We start from the raw sequence: 26,767 nt of genomic DNA, 5'->3' as shown, positions 1-26,767 counted from the left end.
AATGAACCTCTTGGCTGTTCCTGTACCTATTCGACTTCACAAGGTGAATTTCTATCTATGTGGACTATTTCCGCAATGTGCACCTTTAACAACTGTTCCGTGGTTTTTTCTTTTTAATGACTAAAATTTATTTTTGAACTCAAAGATGAGCAAGACACAAAATGTACCACTCAGTATTACGACTCGAATTTTGCTAAGATTTTACCAAGGATATCCTTTAGCACCCCGTGTGGGTGATGGCTACAACTATATTTTAGATAGATCAATCAATCATTTGATAGAGAGATGATATACATACACATATGGTGGCTAGGGCAATTCTTAGAGACATTTCTAGCAGAGTTATTGGATATTCTAGAAACAGGGTCTCCTGTCATGCTGCTCATATGTTGTATCTAATATTCATATATTCATTTATTTAATCAATATTTGTTGAGTGCCAACTATGTGCCAGGTATTATGCCTTTCCTATGGCGTTGATCATTTTGTGGAAATTGGGTTCTAGGGTCAGCACTTGAGACAAAAATCATTTTCTGAGAATCAGAATTACCCTTGGGAAAAAATCCATTATGAAGGTATGACCCCATTTCCCCCAGTTTTTTCTCTGATTGAGCACCTGATGAAGTTGTTAGCTTGTTTTTAGTGGCCCTGCTGTATGAAAATTGTCTCATTAAACATTTCAATCACCCTTGGTGCAGAGAAATACTCAGTGTGAGAAGAACATAAAAACTGAGACCAACCCAGGGAACAACTTGGGTTCACATCTGTCTCTACTCATTTACTAGGTGGAATGGCAAGCCACCCCATTTAAATTATTTCTCTCTCTCTCTCTCTTTTTCCCCAAGTAGATAGAGTTGAATTCAAGTCATTTAAATCCAAGTATGTTTGGACCTCTTGCCATTGGTCATAATCTGTCCTCATTCTGCATTATCCTGCTTAATCTACATGGTATTTTATTATATTGGCTCATCTGTACTCATTGTAGGGAAAAAATGTAAGAGACTTTTTGTCAAGAGGGGAGCCTCAGTTTCAAACTCTCTATTGCTAGTATCTTCAGTCTGCTATTCAGTTGTGTGCTAGTATTTTACTATTTGACCTTGACCCCCAGGCCTCACTCTGGCAACTCAAGCAGCTGCTGACCCCTAGAATGAGTAGGGTTCTCTGGCTTGAAGATTGCTGACCTATTTTCACAGTGCTCTGTAAGTTGTCGAGCCAATGGTGGATCCCAGCTTTCTTTAACTTTCAAAATATTTGCTGTCTATCATACCCCATTTGCCACATGAGCCCAAAATACTGGAACAACTCCAAATAACATATTTGGATCAGTAATAAAGTTTGGTTACACTTCTACAGTTTATCCTATCAAATTGCCTAAGCTCTGAGGAGGGAGAGAGAAATTGTTTCCAGAAACAGTTCAATTCACAGGTAATTTATCAATCCTATGGAACAAAGGATACAATGTAGCGCTGAATTATGGAGATTCTTGTCCATTAAAAATAGGATTGGCAGCAACAGCTTATTTCACAGGACCCTCTAACTGGAGGTCATTAAATCCAATGATATCTTGATTGGCTCTGAATTAGAAACCAAAAGATGAAAGACTCCACTTTTCCCATCTCTAATCTTATGAGCCACTCAACCTAAATCCTGGGTTTTATTGTCAAGCATCATACTACACGGAGAAGCATAAAAATACTCCTAACTAGATCAAGCTCACCCAAGCTATAGTATAACAGCATCAGGATTCCTAACTTCCATGCAAGTGACCATAAACCATGAAGAGCTAACATTTCTCTACCTTTACAAAATCTGAAAACATCATGCCACCAAGAGAAATAGTCATGGGACAGCTTGCAAGCACTGAAATTTGGGACTCAGTTGTATTTTATTTTGCTTTTATTCCCCAGTCTCATTGTTTCCTGCCCCCATCCTTTTCAATAAATGTATCTTAATGAAAGACGTTAGAAAAAAAAAGTTACTGGAAACATGTAAAGAAATATTCTTTAATACATAAGTGGTAATTAAAATGTGAGCATGCCCTGAGGGCAGAAAATGGATACCTCTGTTAGGAATTCCAAAGCTAATAAACACAGCAATATAAATACACCATTAAATTGCATCGTAACCAACAAACAACATATGAATTATTGAGCCATACTTAAACTTTAAGACCTGACTGCAGAAAAGGCTGAAAGCAAACAAAAAAAGGTCCAAATTAATCGAGCAAGTAATAGGATATGGGAGGGTAAAAGATTTAGAAATGGAATAGCTGAAACACTGAAGTATATAGATTCTCAAGAGAAGAATCCCAAGTGGCAAGAGGAAGCAGAAGAGAAGCAACATAGAAAAGTTCAGAGTTTATTCTGGTAAATGCATACCTTGTGGTTTAGATCTCAGCCCTGATGCCAGTTTGATTCTGAAGATAGAATATATTTCTAAAAGCATAGATGTAGAAAGAAAATGGGATTTTGTTTTGAATATAATATATAGCACTGTCCATGAACTTTTTTAAAAGTCTATCATGAGCTTCCACTTCTGGTCATGTTGGAGTATCAGGGACCAGATTTACCTGCCCACCTTAAGTAATTTTTAAAAACAGACTAAACATATGAAACAATTGTTTTCAGACATTGGACAACAGGAAGCAAGGACAGTAATCCCTGAGTGAAGAGAAACACACCAGGTGAGTTCCACCTCCAACATCCCCTTTTACTGCCTAGAGATAGTTTCTAGGCTGAAACAAAGAGAGGAAACCCAAACGGACTCTGGCTTTCTCCCTGAGTGGAGGAAATAGAGCTGATTATTTAAGAAAGGAGCCCAAGGTGTCTCAAATTCAGAGCACACGGTTCTGGAGAGGGGAGAGCTTCACTGAGATCATGCTCAGGAGATCTGCAGAGAGTTCTTTGTGTCTTCAGCTGAGTACTGACCTTTGACACATGCATATGAGGAAACTACAAGGCCAGCTAAAGACCACTGTAAAGAAGCAATGCACAGAGCTCACACACATCTGGATATAGTTCCATCTCCCCTCTTCCCCACCAGAGTGGAAAACCTCGTAACACACAGGTTACGAGGGCATCAGGTAGAGTACTCATAAGGCTATTGACTCAGTAGTGAGGAAAAATTTTCCCTAAAGATTACTCTAGTCCCATCCAACAAAGTTTACAAATGAGCCTATGGGATCAAACTGTTTCCAAGTAACTTAAATGTGTCCAGAACAAAGTTCAAGGATATTTAAAAGAATACAGAAATATTCCGCACCCAAGATAAAATTCACAACTGGCATCCAATGAAAAATCACTAAGCATGCAAAGAAGCATAATGAAAAGAAAAAATTATTAATAGAAACAGATTCAGAAGATAGGACAAGTGGACAAAGATATTAAAACATAACTATAATTAGATTCAAGAAGGTAGAATATGGTTTCTCAACCTTGGCACTACTAACATTTGGGGACAGATAAATCTTCATTGCAGGGGCTGTCCTGAGCATTATGGGATGTTTAGCAGCATCACTAACCACTAGATTCCATTAGCATTCGCCCACCCACCTTGTGACAAGAAAAAATATCTTCAGACATTGTCATATGTCTCCTGGGGGGCAAGATCACCTCTGGTTGAGAACCACTAAGATAGAAGAAAGTATGAGCAAGTTAAGGAGAGATATGGGTAATATCCCAAAGACCTGATTACAATTTCTATTGATGAAAAATACATCTGAGATGAAAAACACATTGAGTGAAATAAACAGCAGATTAGACACTGCAGAAAAAAATAATGAACCTGAATCTAAAGCAATAGAAATGCTCCAAAATGAAACACAGAGAGAGTCTACCATGGAGTATAGTTATTTATTATGGTAGATGTTCTATAAATGGAGTTAGGAGTATCAACTACAGGGCTGTTGTAGCAAACCAGTCTAATGAAAGAAAATGATAGGCTGAAAATAACAGTACTGATGGTAGGAAATTAATACAGCTACTACTGCAGCTAATAATGTAGCAGTATAAGGATTAGCTAACATTGAATTTTTTTGTACCCGTCACTTTGCTAAAGCACTTTATGTGCACTTTTTCATTTAATATTCACAACAATCTGTAGAGGCTGGTGTTACCATCCCCTTTTACAGGTATGGAAGCTGAATTTCAGACAGTTTAAATAAATAGTAAAGAGCACAAGATCATAAGATCACACAGCTACTAATGGTAAAGGAGGAATTTGAACCCAAATTTGTACTACTATAGAGCTTGCCCTCTTAACCACTAGGCTTCCCAATACTAGTGGTTGGGAAGGAAATGCCTGGTTGAAAGGAAAACATTTGAGAGATATTTCAAAGAAGAATCAAAGTGAAACTGATGACCGACTTGGATGTGGAAGAAAGAAAACACAGCAAATGGAAAGTGTTTAATCCAAGAAATAGCTGAAGGGTCAAAAATATAAATAAAGCTGTAAACATGTACAGTCCACAGAACTGTAGAGCTGGAAGGAATATGAAAGATAATCTCTTCCAGGCACAGATGCACACACACACACATACATAAACTTTTAAACAGCAAAAAAAGTACAGGTCTAGAGATTTTGCTTTTCTTCTCCACATTTGCTGAGTGTTTTAAATGACTTGCTTAGTTTCCCCAGCTAGTTAGAGGCTATGCCAAGACTGAAGCTGTAATTGTCATGTTCTTTCTACTCTGACACCCTGCTTCTCCTGAATAAATATGTAAACGTGCCTACCCCATGCCTAGCACATGGCAGATTCTTAATAAATATTAGATGTTTCTATTGATAGCCAATTAAGCCATTCAAAATGATTTATGCGTATAGACACAGCATTACTGCATGGGGGCAGATTCACTCTGAAACTGTCTCATTCTTTTCTTCACGGAATAATCTGATTTACTATTAAATGTTGTAGCCAAGTCACAGTGACTGAAGAAAGAACATGTTTTTAGGATTATTTCCCTTCTTATAGTGTGTTCTTGAAACCCTCTCATGCTAAAGTGCCTAACACCTAAGCAGAATGGGAATAGAATAACTACCTCCACATAACCAGCATTACCCATGTTTACAATCCTTTCCACAGGAGGGATCGGCTGATGAAGGCAGCCAGTCTGAATGTACAGTTACAGAAGCACGACAGAAACCAGGTGAGCCATTCTCCACAGGATTCTATATTATCCAGATCCCATATCGGCCCCAAATCAAAAGGCTGGCCTTAATCGCTTTATCCCCTCATTCTGCTCACACAATTGGTACGCCCAGTTAGAGATGGCTTTCTCTGCATGAGATTGCTGTCCCGAGCAACATGTGAAATAGTTTTCCTTTAAAGAGCCTCTCCATCGCCCTTGGCACCAACATTTCCTAACGTTTATGTTTTTGAGAGGAGAGTGTTGGTGATAAAGCTCTCGGTCACACGGAGGTGCCTTTTTGCCCCAGCAGTTCACAAGATATTCAGTTTTATTTAATGGCTTAACTGCTTCATAATTGCTCATATTCAGCTGCTCCTAAGCCTGAATGATCTCAGCTTTTAATATGCCTTGTCTAATTTTTAGCCACATCAATCTATACAAATAGCTCATCACTACTCGGAAATGCTAATGCTTGTCACATATTTCAGTCGCCTCTATAAGACCTTGTTCCTGTGTTCATAAATCTAGTTAACATTTCAGGACCTTTATTTTCTTGTCCAATTATTCAAAGATATATATACACGTTTGTAAAAGGCCTAATCTCCTCCAAGGATGAAATTCTTTTAAAATGTGGAATAAAAAAGATGTGACCTCTTTTTTCACTACATCTACATAGCACTATTTGTAATTATTTGTAGCATTTTACACCTTCTGCCTTCTTTTTATAGTTATTCTCATATTTTTCTTACCTCCTCTTCTTGTTTGTAAACACCTTGGGATAAACCAAGGAGATAAATAACAACTGGGGGGTGAAGGGTAGCTGGAGATTGGGTGTTCAGAGGCCACTCTGTGAGATCAGATATGAGCTGAGAGCTGAAAAATGGGAACAGTTAGCCACAGTGAAGACTGGTCCAGTTCCAGTACCCCACTTTCTGTAGGAGAACAGCAAGATTGTCATCAATCACCGTGTGACGGTGACCTACTTCATCAGAATACTAATTTTTTCAGTAAGGTAACATCAGCAGAAAGGGGTAGGGCATTAAGAAGAAAAAGTTTCCAGAGACACCTGAGTCAACTTGAAGTCTAAGGACTCCATTGTAAAATGCTCCATAATAGGGCACACTGGATATCAAGTAGAGATCCTTAAAGGTCCACTAAGTCACTGATAGTATATTACTATATTTATCTGATAAGTAAGTATATGCTGGTATATTAGTCTCTCCAATTACATTAAGAGTTCCTCCAAGGTAGAAACTATTTCTCTGTATCCTTGTTATTTATTGTTTATTGTGTATCACCCCCACTAAATACAAGCTCCGAGAATCCAGAGACCCTGTTGTCTTGTTCATAACCGCATACCCAGTCCTAGACTAGAGCACATAGAAGGCACTCAGTGTGCCTACTAAATAAATGAATGGAACCAATCTGGTATCAATGGTATCAAACTGGTATCAAACTTAAATTGTTTGCCAATAAAACTGTATGTTCCTTGGATCTAAAGGGGAGCCTTTATAACTGACCTAAATAGTTAATGTCTATTTTTAAAGCCAATAAAATGTCCCTACAATAAATGGCTATTACAATGGTCCTATATTCTTTAGGTTACAAGAGCTAGATGTGGTAGAACCGACCAACACATCATACCTACCCCTCTTCCAACTCTTTGTACCCCAGAAACCCAGGCTCAGGTAGAAAGCAAAGAACAATGGCCACAGGAACCCTCTCTCAGAAGCTGGTGCTCTTACAGGACACCACTACTGGTCATAGGAAGGGCTGCTATCTGACTCACATCTCCCAGCTCTCCTCTTCCTTACACTCTAAGTTGTGAAAATACAGGATTTCTCTCTCTTTTCAGGAAGCTAATAACATACAGCATCATAGACTGAACATTCAGTGTTTGTTTCAATTTCTACATGTAAACATCCATTTTCCTTAAACCCAGTGTCATTACCTTCAAGGGCGTAATCATCCACAGGACTGTTTCAGTTGTATCTACTAGAATTCATCATTACCCAAGCACTATAAAATCATTTACAGATCATGGTCTTCCCTGAGAGCTGAAAAATAAAGTATGTGACATCATTCTTTTTTTTTTTCTTTTATTTTTAATTTTTTGCTTTATAACAAATTTAATCAGTTATACATATACATATGTTTCCATATCCCCTCCCTTTTGCGTCTCCCTCCCACCCTCCCTATCCCACCCCTCCAGGCGGTCACAAAGCACCGAGCTGATCTCCCTGTGCTATGCGGCTGCTTCCCACTAGCTATCTACCTTACGTTTGGTAGTGTATATATGTCCATGCCGCTCTTTCACTTTGTCACAGCTTACCCTTCCCCCTCCCCATATCCTCAAGTCCATTCTCTAGTAGGTCTCTGTCTTTATTCCTGTCTTACCCCTATGTTCTTCATGACATTTTTTTTTCTTAAATTCCATATATATGTGTTAGCATACAGTATTTGTCTTTCTCTTTCTGACTTACTTCACTCTGTATGACAGACTCTAGGTCTATCCACCTCATTACAAATAGCTCAATTTCATTTCTTTTTATGGCTGAGTAATATTCCATTGTATATATGTGCCACATCTTCTTTATCCATTCATACGATGATGGACACTTAGGTTGTTTCCATCTCCAGGCTATTGTAAATAGGGCTGCTATGAACATTTTGGTACATGTCTCTTTTTGAATTATGGTTTTCTCAGGGTATATGCCCAGTAGTGGGATTGCTGGGTCATATGGTAGTTCTATTTGTAGTTTTTTAAGGAACCTCCATACCATTCTCCATAGCGGCTGTACCAATTCACATTCCCACCAGCAGTGCAAGAGTGTTCCCTTTTTTCCACACCCTCTCCAGCATTTATTGTTTCTAGATTTTTTGATGATGGCCATTCTGACTGGTGTGAGATGATATCTCATTGTAGTTTTGATTTGCATTTCTCTAATGAGTAAAGATGTTGAGCATCCTTTCATGTGTTTGTTGGCAGTCTGTATATCTTCTGTGGAGAAATGTCTATTTAGGTCTTCTGCCCAGTTTTGGATTGGGTTGTTTGTTATTTTGTTATTGAGCTGCATGAGCTGCTTATAAATTTTGGAGATTACTCCTTTGTCAGTTGCTTCATTTGCAAATATTTTCTCCCATTCTGAGGGTTGTCTTTTGGTCTTGTTTATGGTTTCCTTTGCTGTGCAAAAGCTTTGAAGTTGCATTAGGTCCCATGTGTTTATTTTTGTCTTTATTTCCATTTCTCTAGGAGGTGGGTCAAAAAGGATCTTGCTGTGATTTATGTCATAGAGTGTTCTGCCTATGTTTTCCTCTAAGAGTTTGATAGTTTCTGGCCTTACATTTAGGTCTTTAATCCATTTTGAGTTTATTTTTGTGTATGGTGTTAGGGAGTGATCTAATCTCATACTTTTACATGTCCCTATCCAGTTTTCCCAGCACCACTTATTGAAGAGACTGTCCTTTCTCCACTGTACATTCCTGCCTCCTTTATCAAAGATAAGGTGACCATATGTCCGTGGGTTTAACTCTGGGCTTTCTATCCTGTTCCATTGATCTATCTTTCTGTTTTTGTGCCAGTACCATACTGTCTTGATTACTGTAGCTTTGTAGTAGTGTCTGAAGTCAGGGAGCCTGATTCCTCCAGCTCCATTTTTCGTTCTCAAGATTGCTTTGGCTATTCGGGGTCTTTTGTTTTTCCATACAAATTGTGAAATTTTTTGTTCTAGTTCTGTGAAAAATGCCAGTGGTAGTTTGATAGGGATTGCACTGAATCTGTAGATTGCTTTGGGTAGTAGAGTCATTTTCACAATGTTGATTCTTCCAATCCAAGAACATGGTACATCTCTCCATCTATTTGTATCACCTTTAATTTCTTTCATCAGTGTCTTATAATTTTCTGCATACAGGTCTTTTGTCTCCTTAGGTAGGTTTATTCCTAGATATTTTATTCTTTTTGTTGCAATGGTAAATGGGAGTGTTTCCTTGATTTCACTTTCAGATTTTTCATCATTAGTATATAGGAATGCCAGAGATTTCTGTGCATTAATTTTGTATCCTGCAACTTTACCAAATTCATTGATTAACTCTAGTAGTTTTCTGGTAGCATCTTTAGGATTCTCTATGTATAGTATCATGTCATCTGCAAACAGTGACAGCTTTACTTCTTCTTTTCCAATTTGGATTCCTTTTATTTCCTTTTCTTCTCTGATTGCTGTGGCTAAAACTTCCAAAACTAGGTTGAATAAGAGTGGTGAGAGTGGGCAACCTTGTCTTGTTCCTGATCTTAGTGGAAATGGTTTCAGTTTTTCACCATTGAGGACGATGCTGGCTGTGGGTTTGTCATATATGGCCTTTATTATGTTGAGGAAAGTTCCCTCTATGCCTACTTTCTGCAGGGTTTTTATCATAAATGGGTGTTGAATTTTGTCGAAAGCTTTCTCTGCATCTATTGAGATGATCATATGGTTTTTCTCCTTCAATTTGTTAATATGGTGTATCACATTGATTGATTTGCATATATTGAAGAATCCTTGCATTCCTGGAATAAACCCCACTTGATCATGGTGTATGATCCTTTTAATGTGCTGTTGGATTCTGTTTGCTAGTATTTTGTTGAGGATTTTTGCATCTATGTTCATCAGTGATATTGGCCTGTAGTTTTCTTTCTTTGTGACATCCTTATCTGGTTTTGGTATCAAGGTGATGGTGGCCTCGTAGAATGAGTTTGGGAGTGTTCCTCCCTCTGCTATATTTTGGAAGAGTTTCAGAAGGATAGGTGTTAGCTCTTCTCTAAATGCTTGATAGAATTCGCCTGTGAAGCTATCTGGTCCTGGGCTTTTGTTTGTTGGAAGATTTTTTATCACAGTTTCAATTTCAGTGCTTGTGATTGGTCTGTTCATATTTTCTATTTCTTCCTGATTCAGTCTTGGCAGGTTGTGCATTTCTAAGAATTTGTCCATTTCTTCCAGGTTGTCCATTTTATTGGCATAGAGTTGCTTATAGTAATCTCTCATGATCTTTTGTATTTCTGCAGTGTCAGTTGTTACTTCTCCTTTTTCATTTCTAATTCTATTGATTTGAGTCTTCTCCCTTTTTTTCTTGATCAGTCTGGCTAATGGTTTATCAATTTTGTTTATCTTCTCAAAGAACCAGCTTTTAGTTTTATTGATCTTTGCTATCGTTTCCTTCATTTCTTTTTCATTTATTTCTGATCTGATTTTTATGATTTCTTTCCTTCTGCTAACTTTGGGATGTTTTTGTTCTTTCTCTAATTGCTTTAGGTGCAAGGTTAGGTTGTTTATTCGAGATGTTTCCTGTTTCTTAAGGTGGGATTGTATTGCTATAAACTTCCCTCTTAGAACTGCTTTTGCTGCATCCCATAGGTTTTGGGTCGTCGTGTCTCCATTGTCATTTGTTTCTAGGTATTTTTTAATTTCCTCTTTGATTTCTTCAGTGATCACTTCGTTATTAAGTAGTGTATTGTTTAGCCTCCATGTGTTTGTATTTTTTACAGCTCTTTTCCTGTAATTGATATCTAGTCTCATAGCATTGTGGTCGGAAAAGATACTTGATACAATTTCAATTTTCTTAAATTTACCAAGGCTTGATTTGTGACCCAAGATATGATCTATCCTGGAGAATGTTCCATGAGCACTTGAGAAAAATGTGTATTCTGTTGTTTTTGGATGGAATGTCCTATAAATATCAATTAAGTCCATCTTGTTTAATGTAGCATTTAAAGCTTGTGTTTCCTTATTTATTTTCATTTTGGATGATCTGTCCATTGGTGAAAGTGGGGTGTTAAAGTCCCCTACTATGAGTGTGTTACTGTCGATTTCCCCTTTTATGGCTGTTAGTATTTGCCTTATGTATTGAGGTGCTCCTATGTTGGGTGCATAAACATTTACAATTGTTATATCTTCTTCTTGGATCGATCCCTTGATCATTATGTAGTGTCCTTCTTTGTCTCTTCTAATAGTCTTTGTTTTAAAGTCTATTTTGTCTGATATGAGAATTGCTACTCCAGCTTTCTTTTGGTTTCCATTTGCATGGAATATCTTTTTCCATCCCCTCACTTTCAGTCTGTATGTGTCTCTAGGTCTGAAGTGGGTCTCTTGTAGACAGCATATATATGGGTCTTGTTTTTGTATCCATTCAGCCAATCTGTATCTTTTGGTGGGAGCATTTAGTCCATTTACATTTAAGGTAATTATTGATATGTATGTTCCTGTTCCCATTTTCTTAATTGTTTTGGGTTCGTTATTGTAGGTCTTTTACTTCTGTTGTGTTTCTTCCCTAGAGAAGTTCCTTTAGCATTTGTTGTAAAGCTGGTTTGGTGGTGCTGAACTCTCTCAGCTTTTGTTTGTCTGTAAACGTTTTAATTTCTCCATCAAATCTGAATGAGATCCTTGCTGGGTAGAGTATTCTTGGTTGCAGGTTTTTCTCCTTCATCACTTTAATTATGTCCTGCCACTCCCTTCTGGCTTGTAGAGTTTCTGCTGAGAGATCAGCTGTTATCCTGATGGGGATTCCCTTGTGTGTTATTTGTTGTTTTTGCCTTGCTGCTTTTAATATGATTTCTTTGTGTTTAATTTTTGACAGTTTGATTAATATGTGTCTTGGCGTATTTCTCCTTGGATTTATTCTGTATGGGACTCTCTGTGCCTCCTGGACTTGATTAACTATTTCCTTTCCCATATTAGGGAAGTTTTCAACTATAATCTCTTCAAATATTTTCTCAGTCCCTTTCTTTTTCTCTTCTTCCTCTGGAACCCCTATAATTCGAATGTTGGTGTGTTTAATGTTGTCCCAGAGGTCTCTGAGACTGTCCTCTGTTCTTTTCATTCTTTTTTCTTTATTTTGCTCTGCAGCAGTTATTTCCACTATTTTATCTTCCACCTCACTTATCCGTTCTTCTGCCTCAGTTATTCTGCTATTGATCCCATCTAGAGTATTTTTTATTTCATTTATTGTGTTTTTAATCGATGCTTGATTCATCTTTAGTTCTTCTAGGTCCTTGTTAACTGTTTCTTGCATTTTGTCTATTCTATTTCCAAGATTTTGGATCTGGGAAATAGAATCTTGGATCATCTTTACCATCATTATTCTGAATTCTTTTTCAGGTAGACTGCCTATTACCTCTTCATTTGTTAGATCTGGTGGGTTTTTATCTTGCTCCTTCTCCTGCTGTGTGTTTTTCTGTCTTCTCATTTTGCTTATGTTACTGTGTTTGGGGTCTCCTTTTTGCAGGCTGCAGTTTCGTAGTTCCCGTTGTTTTTGGTGTCTGTCCCCAGTGGCTAAGGTTGGTTTAGTGGGTTGTGTAAGCTTCCTGGTGGAGGGGACTAGTGCCTGTGTTCTGGTGGATGAGGCTGGATCTTGTCTGTCTCGTGGGCAGGTCCACGTCTGGTGGTGTGTTTTGGGGTGTCTGCAGACCTTTTATGATTTTAGGCCACCTCTCTGCTAATGGGTGGCGTTGTGTTTCTGTCTTGCTCGTTGTTTGGCATAGGGTGTCCAGCACTGTAGCTTGCTGGTCGTTGAGTGAAGCTGGGTGCTGGTGTTGAGATGGAGATCTCTGGAAGATTTTCGCCGTTTGATATTATGTGGAGCTGGGAGGTCTCTTGTGGACCAGTGTCCTGAAGTTGGCTCTCCCACCTCAGAGGCACAGCACTGACTCCGGGCTCCTCAATTTGGGATGATGTGTTGTCTATTCATGTATTCCACAGATGCAGGGTACATCAAGTTGATTGTGGAGCTTTAATCCGCTGCTTCTGAGGCTGCTGGGAGAGGTTTCCCTTTCTCTTCTTTGTTCTCACAGCTCCTGGGTCTCAGCTTTGGATTTGGCCCCGCCTCTGCGTGTAGGTCGCCGGAGGGCGTCTGTTCTTCGCTCAGACAGGACAGGGTTAAAGGAGCAGCCTCTTCGGGGACTCTGGCTCACTCAGGCCGGGCGGGAGGGAGGGGCACGGAGTGCGGGGCGAGCCTGCAGCGGCAGAGGTCGGCGTGACGTTGCACCAGCCCGAGGCGCGCCGTGCGTTCTCCCAGGGAAGCCGCCCCTGGATCCCGGGACCCCGGCAGTGGCGGGCTGCACAGGCTCCCGGAAGGGCGGTGTGGGCAGTGACCTGCGCTCGCACACAGGCTTCTTGGCGGCGGCAGCAGCAGCCCCAGTGTCCCACGCCCATCACTGGGCTCCGCGCTTTCAGTCGCGACTCGCGCCCGTCTGTGGAGCCCCTTTAAGCAGCGCTCTTAATCCCCTCTCCTCGCGCACCAGGAAACCAAGAGGGAAGAAAAAGTCTCTTGCCTCTTCGGCAACTCCAGAGTTTTCCCGGACTCCCTCCCGGCTAGCTGTGGCACATTAGCCCCCTTCAGGCTGAGTTCTCGCCGCCAGCCCCAGTCCTCTCCCTGCGCTCTGACCGAAGCCCGAGCCTCAGCTTCCAGCACTGCGCGCCCCGGCGGGCGAGCAGACAAGCCTCTCGGGCTGGTGAGTGCCGCTCGGCACCGATCCTCTGTGTGGGGATCTCTCCGCTTTGCCCTACCCAGGTATGTGGGGGGGTTCTTGCCTTTTGGGAGGTCTGGGGTCTTCTGCCAGCGTTCAGTAGGTGTTCTGTAGGAGTTTTTCCACGTGTAGCTGTATTTCTGGTGTATCCGTGGGGAGGAAGGTGATCTCCGCGTCTTACTCTTCCGCCATCTTACCCGGAAGTGTGACATCATTCTTAACTGCATTGACTGGACCTTCCACAAACACTCCAATAAAAGAATTGTGCTTTCTTCCTCCTCACGTACTTATTACCCTTAATAATACCTGTTATGACTGAGGCCTTTAGCAGAAAGAATGTTAGCTTAAAATTGTATATTGTTAGTTATAATTTGTCTGCTAGGAAAAATGTTGCCTAAGTAATAAATACATTTATTAATAGAAAACTAGGTCAGAATAAAAAAAAAGTCCACTCTCCAACTACCTTTCTCCTCTTTCCCTAATGTGTGCTACTTTCCAAAAGCTTCAGGTGATAGCAGAAACTATTATAGCAGCTGGGGATGGATTCTTCTTATAAGACCATCCCTCGGAAAAATACTTGGATCAGTCAAATTGGTCTCCTGTGTTTGGCCTCACTTTCCGCAACAATTCACCAGCATTTAACGTCTCTCCTCTTTCAAGAATGTCTTATGGCATCATGATCTAATAAACTCACTCACATTAAACCTGAGGTGTTAGAGGTATAATATGTCACCTCACTCAGGAGTATCTATGTTTCAACAGGAGGTATGGGAAAAGAAAGGGCAGTGTTTAAAAGAGAGAAATTAATTCATAATGGTGGTCTTTTCCATCTACTTGTAAGATCCAACTATGTGAAAATCTCAGAAGCATTCATTTGGTCATTCATTTATTCAGTCAGTCACCAAATATTTTTTGAGGGCTTATTTATTATGTGCCAATCACTGAGCAAGATACTTAAGATGTTATGACAGACCTAGTCCCTGACCTTAAAGAATTTATAATACACAATTCTCTTGATTTTGGTTCACATAACACTGAACATTTTGGCCAACATACTTCAAATATCCTGTACTTCTTTAGAGTCCCCCAAATCCTAGAAGTTTCTATACTAATTTTAGCTTAAAAGCATTACCTAGTTCTGACTTCTGTCAAATCTTTCACTTCTCTTCAGCCTCTGTGGAGGAAAAAATAATCTCCCAGAAGCTTTCCAAAGTTTTTCTCTGAAAGGCTTCAGAGTCAGTTTTAAACTCACAAACTGGGTAGACCCCTTAAATAGTTTCTATGTAAAACAATTCTCGAGACGTAGGTAGCAACTTTCTTCAAGGAGGAAAGCCATTCAGCACTTTAGGAAGCAAGACACCTCTCTTTCCAGCAGCCCATCAGAGATACGACCAACTATCCCCAGGCTTGAGAGAACTTGGACAATACCAACAGTCTAGAAGAGGCAACTGGTATCAGGAAGCACTAGGATAATTGTACCAGATGTTTACACCCGGCCTCCATATTGATTGTTGGTATCCGTGCCTTACCCCTGGTATACACCCCTTTTAATCATTTCCTTTAACACATATAGATTCTTTTTGTTTGTACTCAGATCACTAAATATTTTTCTATTTTGTTTAACCTCATCAGTTTAAACTGGATAGTATGTCTTGATCCCATCCTGTGGAAGATAGGAAAAAAAGACAATATTGCCACTGAAACCCAAGGTTTGTCATCAAGATATAATGAAATTTATTAAAGAAATCAGTGACAGGCAGGAGACCCATTCCTGTATTATCTGAAGGTTCCAGGTAAAATGTCAATGTCTGTACAGGAGCATTGTGGATGGTAACACTAGTCAAAAGTGCACTGAACCAAAGTTATGGTTGTAGTGAAGGAAAAGGATGCCACTTTGGAGTAAACACCATTTGTCAATTTGGGGACAGCTGATTTAAATTAGTAGGTTGCATAGAAACTTATTTCTGGAAATAAGTTGCAGGGCTGCTCTTGCAGGCTTTAAAGACCAGGAATTAGAGATACTTTTAAAAACTGTTCCCTCTATATATAGGGAAAAGAAGCTATATAAAGGAAAAGGAAGTAAAATACTCATCTGGTTCTATATGAAGTAGAGCAAAGTCTTCTCTAGTAATTTTTTGCATGTGAAACCATGCTGTAGTTACTTTAAAATGACTTAGGTTAATAGTTGGAGCATCCAAACCATATTACAGGTATTTGGAAGGTTATAAATAAATAGTTATTAGGATATTTAGGGGATAAATTTAGATATATTGTATAAATCATAATGACGACTAACAAAATCCTGACCAAAAAACTATAAACAATAATTATCAAGACCTTAAATTTTCCTTTGGATTTAAGCCAAAAAAATCCACATCTAAATTCGACCTACAAATTTGGTGTTCAGATATCTATTTTATTTACTTATTTTAATTTTTATTGGAGAATAGTTGATTTACAATGTTGTCTTAGTTTCAGGTGTACAGCAAAGTGAATCAGTTATACATATACTTTCGATATAGGCCATTACAGAGTATTGAGTAGCATTCCCTGTGCTATACAGTAAGTTCTTATTAGTTATCTATTTTATATACAGTAGTGTGTATATGTCAATCCCAATCTCCCAATTTATCCCTTCCCCCGCCTTACCCCCTGGTAACCATAAGTTTGTTTTCTACATCTGTGACTCCACTTCTGTTTTATAGATAAGTTCATTTGTACCCTTTTTTTAGATTCCACATATGAGCGATATCGTATGATACTTGTCTTTCTCTGTCTGACTTACTTCACTCAGTATGACAATATCTAGGGGCATCCATGTTGCTGCAAATGGCATTATTTCATTCTTTTTTATGGCTGAGTAATATTCCATTGTATATATGTACCATATCTTTTTTATCCATTCCTCTGTTGATGGACATTTAGGTTAATTCCATGTCCTGGCTATTGTAAATATTGCTGCAGTGAACATTGGGGTGCATATATCTTTTTGAATTATGGTTTTCTCCAGATATATGCCCAGGAGTGGGATTGCTGGATGATATGGTAGCTCTATTTTTAGTTTTTTAAGGAAACTCCATACTGTTCTCCATAATGGCTTTACCAATTTACATTCCCACCAACAGTGTAGGAGGGTTCTCTTTTCTCCACACCCTCTCCAGCATTTATTGTTTGTAGACTTTTTGATGATGGCCATTCTGACAGGTGTGAGGTGATACCTCACTGTAGTTTTGATTTGCATTTCTCTAATAATTAGTGATGTTGAGCATCTTTTCATGTGCTTTTTAGCCATCTCAGATATCTGTTTTACATGAGCATCACCCATCTTCTGTCTTAAGCCTTTATGATTACTTAAAGTATGTAATGCCCTCTTGCTATTATCCTCAGCTTCTTTCTTGCAAGGAGATGGACAAGCCATATTCATTACATGAAGTTAAATTCCTCAATGCCCCATCTCTTGCGCATGCACACACACACACACACACACACACACACACACACGTCTCCTTTCCAAACAACCACCCTTCCCAGCCATGCAGAAGAGAATAGGCCTTGGGAATGGTACTCTTAGATTACCTGAAAACATACATCCTCAGGAATCACAGTCTAAGTGAATATGGGGTCAATTCATTTTTTCAAAATAGAGATATTGATTCATTGTCCTTGCTCATTAATTTTTTCCATCTCCATGATCCAGAATAGTTTACCTTGTCCCCTCCATCAGGCTAAATTCCAGCCATACTTTAAGGCTCCATTCAAGTGCCACATCATCCACACATTTTCCCTGACCCAGCCAGACAACTTAAACACTTTCTTCCCTCTGAGCCACATGATTCCCACAGTAAGGACAACACTGTCAATAACAAAACTTTGAGCAAACCCAACCAGAGTAAACGCTCCTCAACCACAGACTGTGCTGGGTTAAATAGTGCCCCCCTAAAATTTATGTCCATCCAGAACCTCAGAGTGTGACTTTACTTGAAAATAGGGTTTTTCAGATATAATTGGTTACGATGAGATTTGGGATTAGGATGGGCCCTATCCTAAGGACTAGAGTCCTCATAAGGATAGAGGCACAGATACACAGAGGGAAGACAGCCAAGAAAAGATAGAGGCAGAGTTATGCTACCACAAACCAAAGAATGCCAAGGATTGCCAGGAAACATCAGAAGCTAGAAGAGGCAAAAACAAATTCTTCTCTACAGCCTTTGGAGGAAGTATGGCCCTGTTGACACCTTGATTTGAGACTTCTAACCTCCAGCACTATGAGAGAATAAATTTCTGTAGTTTTAAGCCACCCAGTTTTTAGTAATTTGTTTTAGTAGCTCTTGGAATTAATACATTGATCATGTCTTATATTTTTATTTCTTCAGAGGGGTTTGGGTTTATGGCTGATGATCAATAATCAATGCTTGTTGACTAACAGGAAGATACTTTATGATGATTGTGAAAGTCAGGACAGCTGGTCTGTGTAGCCATAACTGAGTGGCTTTAGGTGGAGACAATGGACCATTCTCAAGATACTTGTGAAGCATAAGAGTCCTGCTAGTGATTTCCCAATGCCATGGATAGATTCAAGTTCAAAAGGAAGACAAGAGCCAATGTTTTTATGGATTTGTTATTGGTGGAGGGGATTGATACATCAAATTTATTTTCTATTTAAAAGCATTTTCTCTTACCTACATGCTACTTATTTACTCCTCTCTTAAAAGGGAGCTGTGAGATTATAAGCAGAGGAAAGGTTTTGCTCCAAGCCTTTGATATGCTAATTTGATCATTAACTTCCACGACCATATGTAGTTTTCAAATTTCCTATATTTATTTGATCATGGATTACTTTGGGTTGGAGGGCATATCCAAGGAATAATATTTTGAGTTACACATTTTGGGAAGCTGACCTAATTAATAACCCTTGCCTCTTATATTGAGATTCTTTAGGCCAAAAATAACAAGGAAAATGATTTAGAATGGCTTAAACAATAAAAATTATTATCTCATATAGCAAGAAGTTCTTCATTAGGTGTCTCCAGGGATGGTTAATTCAGCTGATCAGTGGTGACATCAGTCCCTGTGAACTTTTTTTCAGTGAGAATATCCATTTATTCTCTTAAAACTCAAGGATTTTGAAATGTTTGTCTTTTTTTATGAATTGGTTCATTCCCTTTTTTTTTAACATCTTTATTAGAGTATAATTGCTTTACAATGGTTGTCTCTCTTTTTTGCTTTCTTCGGTATGTCTTGTGGTTCCTCTTGGGACTGCAGCAGCTCCCATCACAACCATATATGCCAATCAGAGAGGCAAATCATTCCCAGAAGCCTCCTGTCCAGTTCCCCTCACATCTCATTGACCAAAATTGTGCCACATTTCCCTGCCTAACCCAACCACTGTCAAGGGGAACTAGGCCACCATGATTGGCTTAAATCACTCACACTCAATTCATTCTCTGAAACTGGGAAGGTAGTCTCCCAGCATGAATGAGTCATACTTCCGGGACAGTATGGAGGAAGAAACTCAACAAAACCATGATTCTGTTAGTGGGGCTGTTGGTTGCCCCTCAACAGCCATCTATCCCTTCTTCCATACCAACAGAACCATCATTTTTGGGCAGAACGGTGAGTGATGTGTTCAGCCCCCATTGTCTGAATCATCATTAACAAAGCCATTCCTAGAAATCTCATTCATTTTTGCCAGATGCTAGCTTTCCCAGACTCTTGTACTGTGGGTGCCATAGGACATGGTTCTGGCCAATGAGATATGAGTAAAAGTCTTCTGCAGTCTTTTAATACATCCATATATCTATATCTACTTATAAATCTTACTTGTCTAATCTAGCAATCTGTCTATACAGAGACAGAAAAAGACAGACACAGAGAGAGAATTAGCTTAAGCCACTTCTTCTCCCACCTACCGCTACTCCCACTCCTCCTTTATGCCTTTGAATATGGCCATGTTCCCAAGAGTTGTGGCAGCCACCTTATGGCCCTGAGGTAACCAGCACAAGAGCCATATACCAACATACTGAGAATGACTGTGCAGAAGATAGAAAGAACCTATCATCAGTGAGCTACAGAATCCATTCTGGATGTTCATACGCCTAACACTCTTCATAACAACTATTCACATCAGGCTGAACATCCACAGAACACAGAAAGCAAGATGCCAGAACACCCAATCCTAGAGTGAAGACACTGTTGCAGCTGAATCCCCTAACCCTGACCCCCTAAAAAAAAGGAACAAAGAAGTATTGGTTTGGGGAACAGTGTGTCAAAGACAGAAAAGCACCCACAAAGGCAGGTATCCCCAGCACTTTGGCTCATCCTACACAGTTTGGAGCTGTATCTGGGAGGTGCTCAGAGGTGCCCCTGTGCTCCCAGTGTTGTTGGGAGGGGCCGCACAGAGAACTGGGGGGAGAGTGCTTCTCTGCTGTGAAGAAAGCAGTTGGAGCCTCAGGGAGGTAATAGATCAGGAGAAGAGGCAAGTGTGTCCCTTAGTGACTCCCACAATAATCATCTTAGCCAGCTTTTATCCGAACAGATCTGTGAGGTGAAGCGAAATGGCCCAACCAGGATCATCGGCACTGGTTCTGTATCACCCACCTACCCTGCCTCCCAGGATGGGCCCGGTGGCAAACCACTCTTTGGGGTATATGTCTCTTCACTCCCTCCCCATAAGGTCCCTCCACATCTATTCATTTGTGACCACAGTTTTGTAAAGTACAGGCAAAGCACTAAATTTCAAAAGTATGCTTGGAAAAGGGGAACTGAAAATGCAGTAATGAAATGAGATGAGCTGGCAGAGCAAGCACAGGCTTGATGCTTTACCAGCAGCAAAGAGAGCTTAGCAAGTGCACAGAATCAACCCACTCACTTTCCTCAAATTATGACCATACCTTCATTCTAATCATTTATACAAAAACAGTATACATGTTATGCCTTCATCATGCACTTTTATCATGTGTCATGTAACTTTAAAACACTTTCATTTATTTGTGTATTACACTATTCTAAGAAATATGCATTGATTCATGGCTTCTGAAATTTTAAAATCTGAGTTCAGGTCAAAAGGAGGAGGAAGAAAAGGAAGAATCAGGAATGGAGGAGAAGAAGAAGAAAAATAAATGATTTTCTAACTAGAGGTCTCGTTACAGATTTCCTCATTCTATGCCCTTTCCTATTCAGGCAAGGAATGGAGAAATTAGTTTTGTGCCAGTACAAAAATCCATATTTCTACAATTCCCTTCCAGTGCTGTTCTCAAGCGACTCATCGTTTTAATTTCAACACCAATTTGTCAGACTGAAGGGTGGGAGAATTTTAATCATAAATTATTTGCATGGAAGCACATGAAGAACTTGCCACAAAAATATACATTCCTTGAAATATGTAAAAGTATTGCTTTTCACACTTTCTAGCTCTTTGATTGTAGTGGTATCTGTTAGGCTCATAATAGACCCATGGACTTAAGAAGGCTTCTTAAACATAACCATGCCGTCCCTCAGGGGACAAACAAGACTGACAAATATTCAACCAGAAATACCGTCTAGAATGACAGTGTTTCTGATAAAGGAGGTTTCTGTTTCATTTAATCACCGAAGATCTTGTGGGTCCAGACCAATCCCCCAACATCCTCAAGGAGGGGTGCAGGCAGGGGGAGGTGGGAAGTAATGTCCCAATGATACTGTGAGGCTTCAGGCATTTCCTTCAGCCCAGCCTCCCAGAACTTCCTTTCCAACCTCCTGGTTCTCACTGGTTTGCATCCTGCATCCCATGGCTGTGTCACTGATGTCCATATGTATACAGTTGCTACATATGAAATTTGGGCCAAACATCAGATCCTCATCTGGACAGGCTTTTGGAGCTCCCGTGGCTCTGCTTTTGGAAGTGAGCCAATCCCACCTACCCAATGCCCCCTCACTCCCCAGGTCCTGCTAGCCCAGGTCAAGCCCTTTGAACCTACAGGGGGATTAAACATTAGCAAAAATGAGTCAGCTTTGCTTTGAAAGGTAGGCAAAGGGAAACAAATGGAGAATGAGCATAGATTTGGCTTTGGTCAACACGCCTAATTTGGAAAAATCCTATGTCTTACCTGGAAATAGCACTGCCCTAGGACTTAGAAAACCTCTAAATACCTGGATGACCCTTATCAAGGTAGCTCAATTTTCTAAAGTGTGTGATCAAAAGATCTGGACCACTCAATCCCTGAAGTCCCCTCCAGATCTAAGATTCCATGGTTGGATGAAGTAAGTGGATCAGAAAGCACAGGTATATAAACTTTCTAATAATAAACATTCCTTGAACAACACAAGTTGATGGGGGAGCCCAGGAGGAGGCACCAAGCAAACAGAAATCAGGATAGCTAAGTTTTCTTCTGTTATCCCATCCCTGTCTGAGAGAAAGCAACCAAGATTGGTTTTTGGCAGGCTGATTAGCAACCTAGGGGAAAATCAAAAGTACTTACTTACAGGATTACTAACCCCAGCCATTTCCCCAGCTCAGTGAATGTTAAATCATAATGAGGAAGGTAGATTTGAGTATTGTAATCTGATTCTTTTAAAGTTCCAGAGGCTTTGGTTCAGAAAGAGCACATTACCAATTTACATCCTATTTGGAACGTATAAATATTGTTTTAAAAGGCCCAAACTTAAAGCATCTATAATAAAATAACAATCCCCTGGGCTGTATTCAAGTGCAGCACAGAATATATATTTTGTCTTAATTTAATCACATTCTCAATAGGAAAAGCAGTACAACAAACATAACAAATGTTCAGATTTACCCTGCTAGAGTAAGAAGGATATCCAGAAAGTAAGGCTTGTCCTTGAAAAAGTCTGTCTTCCATTTCCCTTACTGATACATCAAATTTCTGCAGCCCTCCAACCAGTTTTCATTTCCCAGAAGTCTTATTCCTAGCTGACTGTCAACTATTCCTTCTATAGATAATGGCTTTTAGCTGATACTGGTTTAAGGTGTTCCTTTTCCCAGGTGTATTTGCATATATAAGTGAAAGCTTCAAATCATCAGCCTTAGGTTTAAGAAGCTAATTATGATATGGGTGAGGGGAAGGGGGGAGTAGGTAGAAAATAGGAAAGTGTTTTAGTGGAAAATTCTCAATTTGTCATCTCCCCTTGTCAAAGTCCGAGAGAGAGAGAGAGAGAGAGAGAGAGAGAGAGAGAGAGAGAGAGTTACAAACAGACATCAAGGTACTTAAACCAGAAACTGTCACCTGCTGGACTTTTAGATTTCTTTTAGTTACAAGTGACAAAAGCACAAATCATCTTGAGGAAATCTGGGACTTTGCTGGCTCATGATAGGAAAGAAAAGAACAATAAGACATGGGAAGAGCAGGGATGCTACTGAACCTCTGAAACTATTGGAATTAGGTACTCAGATACACAGTGGGCTTTTACTCTGTTTCCCATTCCTGCCTCTCTGCCTGTGCACTTCTTCCTCTTCCCCTGCAGAATGATTTTTTTTCAAATGAGAGGGTACATAACCTTTAACAGTTGCTAAGTTTTACATCTTACAGACTTACCCCTAGTAAGTAAGCTTACTGCCCTCAAGCTCTCTCTGGCCCCCAGTCCACCCAAGGAAAGTACTCATGACCTCAGCTTAAATCAGCCCTGGGACCAGTCAGCTGGGGCCAGAGGGAGGGCTGCTGCAATTGGTTCAGTTCCCAGGGTGGACCCAGCAGGTAGAGCCTGGGAATGGAGACATGAAAGGATACTCAGGTGTTTATTCCTGTGTCAACTATGAAGATGAGGAAAAGGGAAAGAGCCACTTCTTAGCAAAGGGATCTTGGCAGACAGTCCCAGGTGCCAGATGTCCTCTACAACTGGCACAGCACAGTGCTGCTTAAAGACCCAGTGTCTCACATTGGCAAAAAATCCTCACTCCGTCACTATGGAACACCACGTGGTTTCAAGTCACTGGGAACTATAAAGAACATAGCCTTCTTGGGTTAAACGTGTAATATAGAGACAGCAACAAGGCAATATCATGGGGACACCAGAATAGGAGAAAAGGATTTGGTAGATACTACATGTCATACCGGTATCCACTGGTCCACACCTACCAGACGGTCTCTGGGATTTCCAGAAATAGTTGATGGTGGGGGCAGAGGGAGCTCTGCTGGAGGCTGGAGTTTCTGCAATGGTAATTAGGTGCTAGAGCTAGCAAAATAAGAATTAATGCTACTGGTGTAGGGCACAAGGGCATAGGGTTAAGAGCTGGGGCTCTGGAGCTAGACGGGCTGGGTTCAAATTCTTGCTGCACCACTTCCTAGTTGTGCAATCTTGGGCAAATGGCTAGTGCCTCTGTGCCTCACGTTTTTCATTTGAAAAATGAGAATAATAACAGTACTTACCTCACAAGGTTATTTTGAGGATTAAAATATGTAATAGCACTTTAAAAATTTTATTTCTCAGGTAGATACAGACAGAGACCTCTGAAAACTACAATATCTCCAGATCCAAAGGCATGAATTTAGGTAAATTTTAAAATAAAAATAGGATATTTCAGGGCAGAGAGTTATGCCTAATACCTCAGTCTATCCAGCATATAGACACCTACCTACTGATTTTGAGTTCATTGTGCCAGGCAGAAAGGAGTTATTTCTAACTCTTACTCTCCTCCTACCATATCTCTAAAGGTCTGATCTCAAGTAGCTTTTTGATGGCTTAGGAATTCTTGGGCCCAGGCCTTGAAGACCTCCCAGTTTGGGCCCCATCCCCACTGATTCTGGTCTCTAAAACCTGGAACTTCAGAGTCTCTAAGAATTACTGGGGAAATATGGGGAAGGAGGGGGAGGTAAGTCCTGAGAGGACTGAGGAGTATCTCACAATGACCCGCTGAAGGAGATAAGAAATAAAAAAGAAGAGTATACATTTGTGCAGCCTGGCACAGTGGTCCAGGCTGTCCTGGAGACAAATGATAACACCCAGCTGTCTTCCAGGACAAGGTCAAGGCAAACACTTCATCTTTGGCTACCTACCACAGTTCTGAAATAACAGGGAGTTAGAAGACAACCAGGTTAATCCAGAGCACTTATAATCAAAGAGTGGCCACATCCAGGTCAGCTGCACTACTCCTTCCTGAAGTCAGGGAAATGTCAGCTCAGATACAAAATGGAAAAGTGGACTCTTTTGAACTGTTGACTGAAGATAACCATTGGTTGTGAGTGCAGTGAGTGTTTTTCTTCCTCTCTCTCTTAAAAGGAAGTTGCTAAACTTGTTACTGGAAAGAGTCAGATTCCTTAGATTGTTCCATATGCCCAAATCTGACAGTTACACTGGCACACTTTGATTCCCCATTTCAAAAATGTGTGCGGAGACGCAACTGAGCGGCTTCCATGTCACATCCTGTTCTCTCAATCCAGCTTTTGACATTTGCAGAGGACTCTTCCAAGGGAGTAAACTAAGCACAGATAGAACTCAGTCTTTTCCCTTTCAGCCATCTCTTCCTTTAACATATTCTTCATCAAAGATGCACTAGAAAACACTGTCTAGTGCGTAGTGAAGGTGTAATTTTTCAGTTTCTCACTGAGACGCAGGTTGGCAAATAGGTTAATTTTAACTTCACAGATTGCAAGGTGTGTGAATAGAACAGCTATATCAAGAACAAAATAGAGCTGAGAAGAAAGAGCTGCTCTGAACCAGTAGGCTGTTTCCTCCCTAAGGTCACAGAGGGCACAGGGGCTATTGCATTGACTGCTGAAACAGCACTGAGTTAAAGAACTTCAAAAGTATCTGCCCCTTTGGTTCTTATCAGGAAAAGAGAAGTGCGTAGAACATGAAAGAAAGAAAGAGATACCCAAATTTTTCATGGATAATAATTATAGCTAATATTGATTAGGTGCTTGCTGCATGCCATGCACCAGACCAGGAATATAACACACATGATCTCATTTAATTCTTACCACAACTCTATGAGAAAAGGACAATTTCAATCTCCTTTTGTAGATGCGAAAGCCAAGACTCAGAGAAGTTAAAATATTGCTTGAAATCACATAACTGATAAATGGTGGCAGTGAGATTTGCACCAAGGTCTGTCTGGCTTCAGAACCCATATCCCATTTCTCTATCCTGGCTTGTGCCATAAACCCAAAGATAAGAAAAAATTGTTTGCTGTCAGCCTTCAGTTGCTTGAGGCCTCCTGCACAGTTTAGGGATTACCCTCTCACCTCTTTCTTCCTGGCGCCCATTTGTTAGATCCTCCTTCAGAAGAGTGAGTAAACAGGGGCTACGGGCCAGGGAAAGAGGAAGGAGCAAGCAATTGATTTGACGCACCTGTTATGAAACCCATGGAGGAAGTAATTAAAACCAGTGGGTAGAGAGATCTAGGGATTATCTGCATGTTTCAATTATCAAAAGTGTTCACTGTTCTTCATAAACCTACATAATCAAGGTGGCTCCAGAGCAGTTTTGTTTGCTTTGCCCTTTTACCCACCTAGTTAGCCTAGACAAAGACTTCATCTCTGATTTTAGATGAACAAAGTCATTCTGTATGAAACATAACTGGTTCTGCAAGTCGTATAACAGCAAGGTCCCACCCTTAGATTAAATACAATTTAAGGCCAGTAATGAGCAAGGTCAATAAGTCACTTTAAGTCCTCTTACTACTACTGCCTACCTAATTAGGGTGTGTTTATTCATTTTCAAATGGCAGAAAAGTCCAAAGGAGATTTTACTCATCTTAATAAAGCATGGATCTTAAAGGGTGTCGCTTCAATACAACCAACTTAGATTCACAGTTTTGTCATTCCCTGGGTATAGACCCTTGTCTTAGTGATAGAAAACACACACACACACACCCTCACACACACACATACACACACATACACACAAATACATACTCAAATAAATATTTGCAATGATAATGTATTGACTCAAGTAAAGCTTTGTTAAATACTTTGTTTAAAAAAACCTGAATATTAGCTTGATGATATTAAATAACTGTCTTGGGGGATAAGAGCAGAATGCTATTCCTGTTTGATTTAGGGGCAAAGCAGAAAGCTAGGGCAGCATGAAGTGCTGAAGTTTTGTAAGCTTGTATATTAAAATAAATATTTCTTCTTGGATGAAGTCACAGTTATCTGAATGCTTTGGAAAAGAGAGCTCCCTTTTAAATCTTTCTGACAAAATTCATCCCTTG

This window comes from Mesoplodon bidens (assembly GCF_964165515.1).
Source record: "Mesoplodon bidens genome assembly, chromosome: 8".
NCBI classification, from domain to species: Eukaryota; Metazoa; Chordata; class Mammalia; order Artiodactyla; family Ziphiidae; genus Mesoplodon; species Mesoplodon bidens.
The sequence above is the reverse complement of the archived record's forward strand: the minus strand, read 5'-3'. Positions refer to the sequence as shown.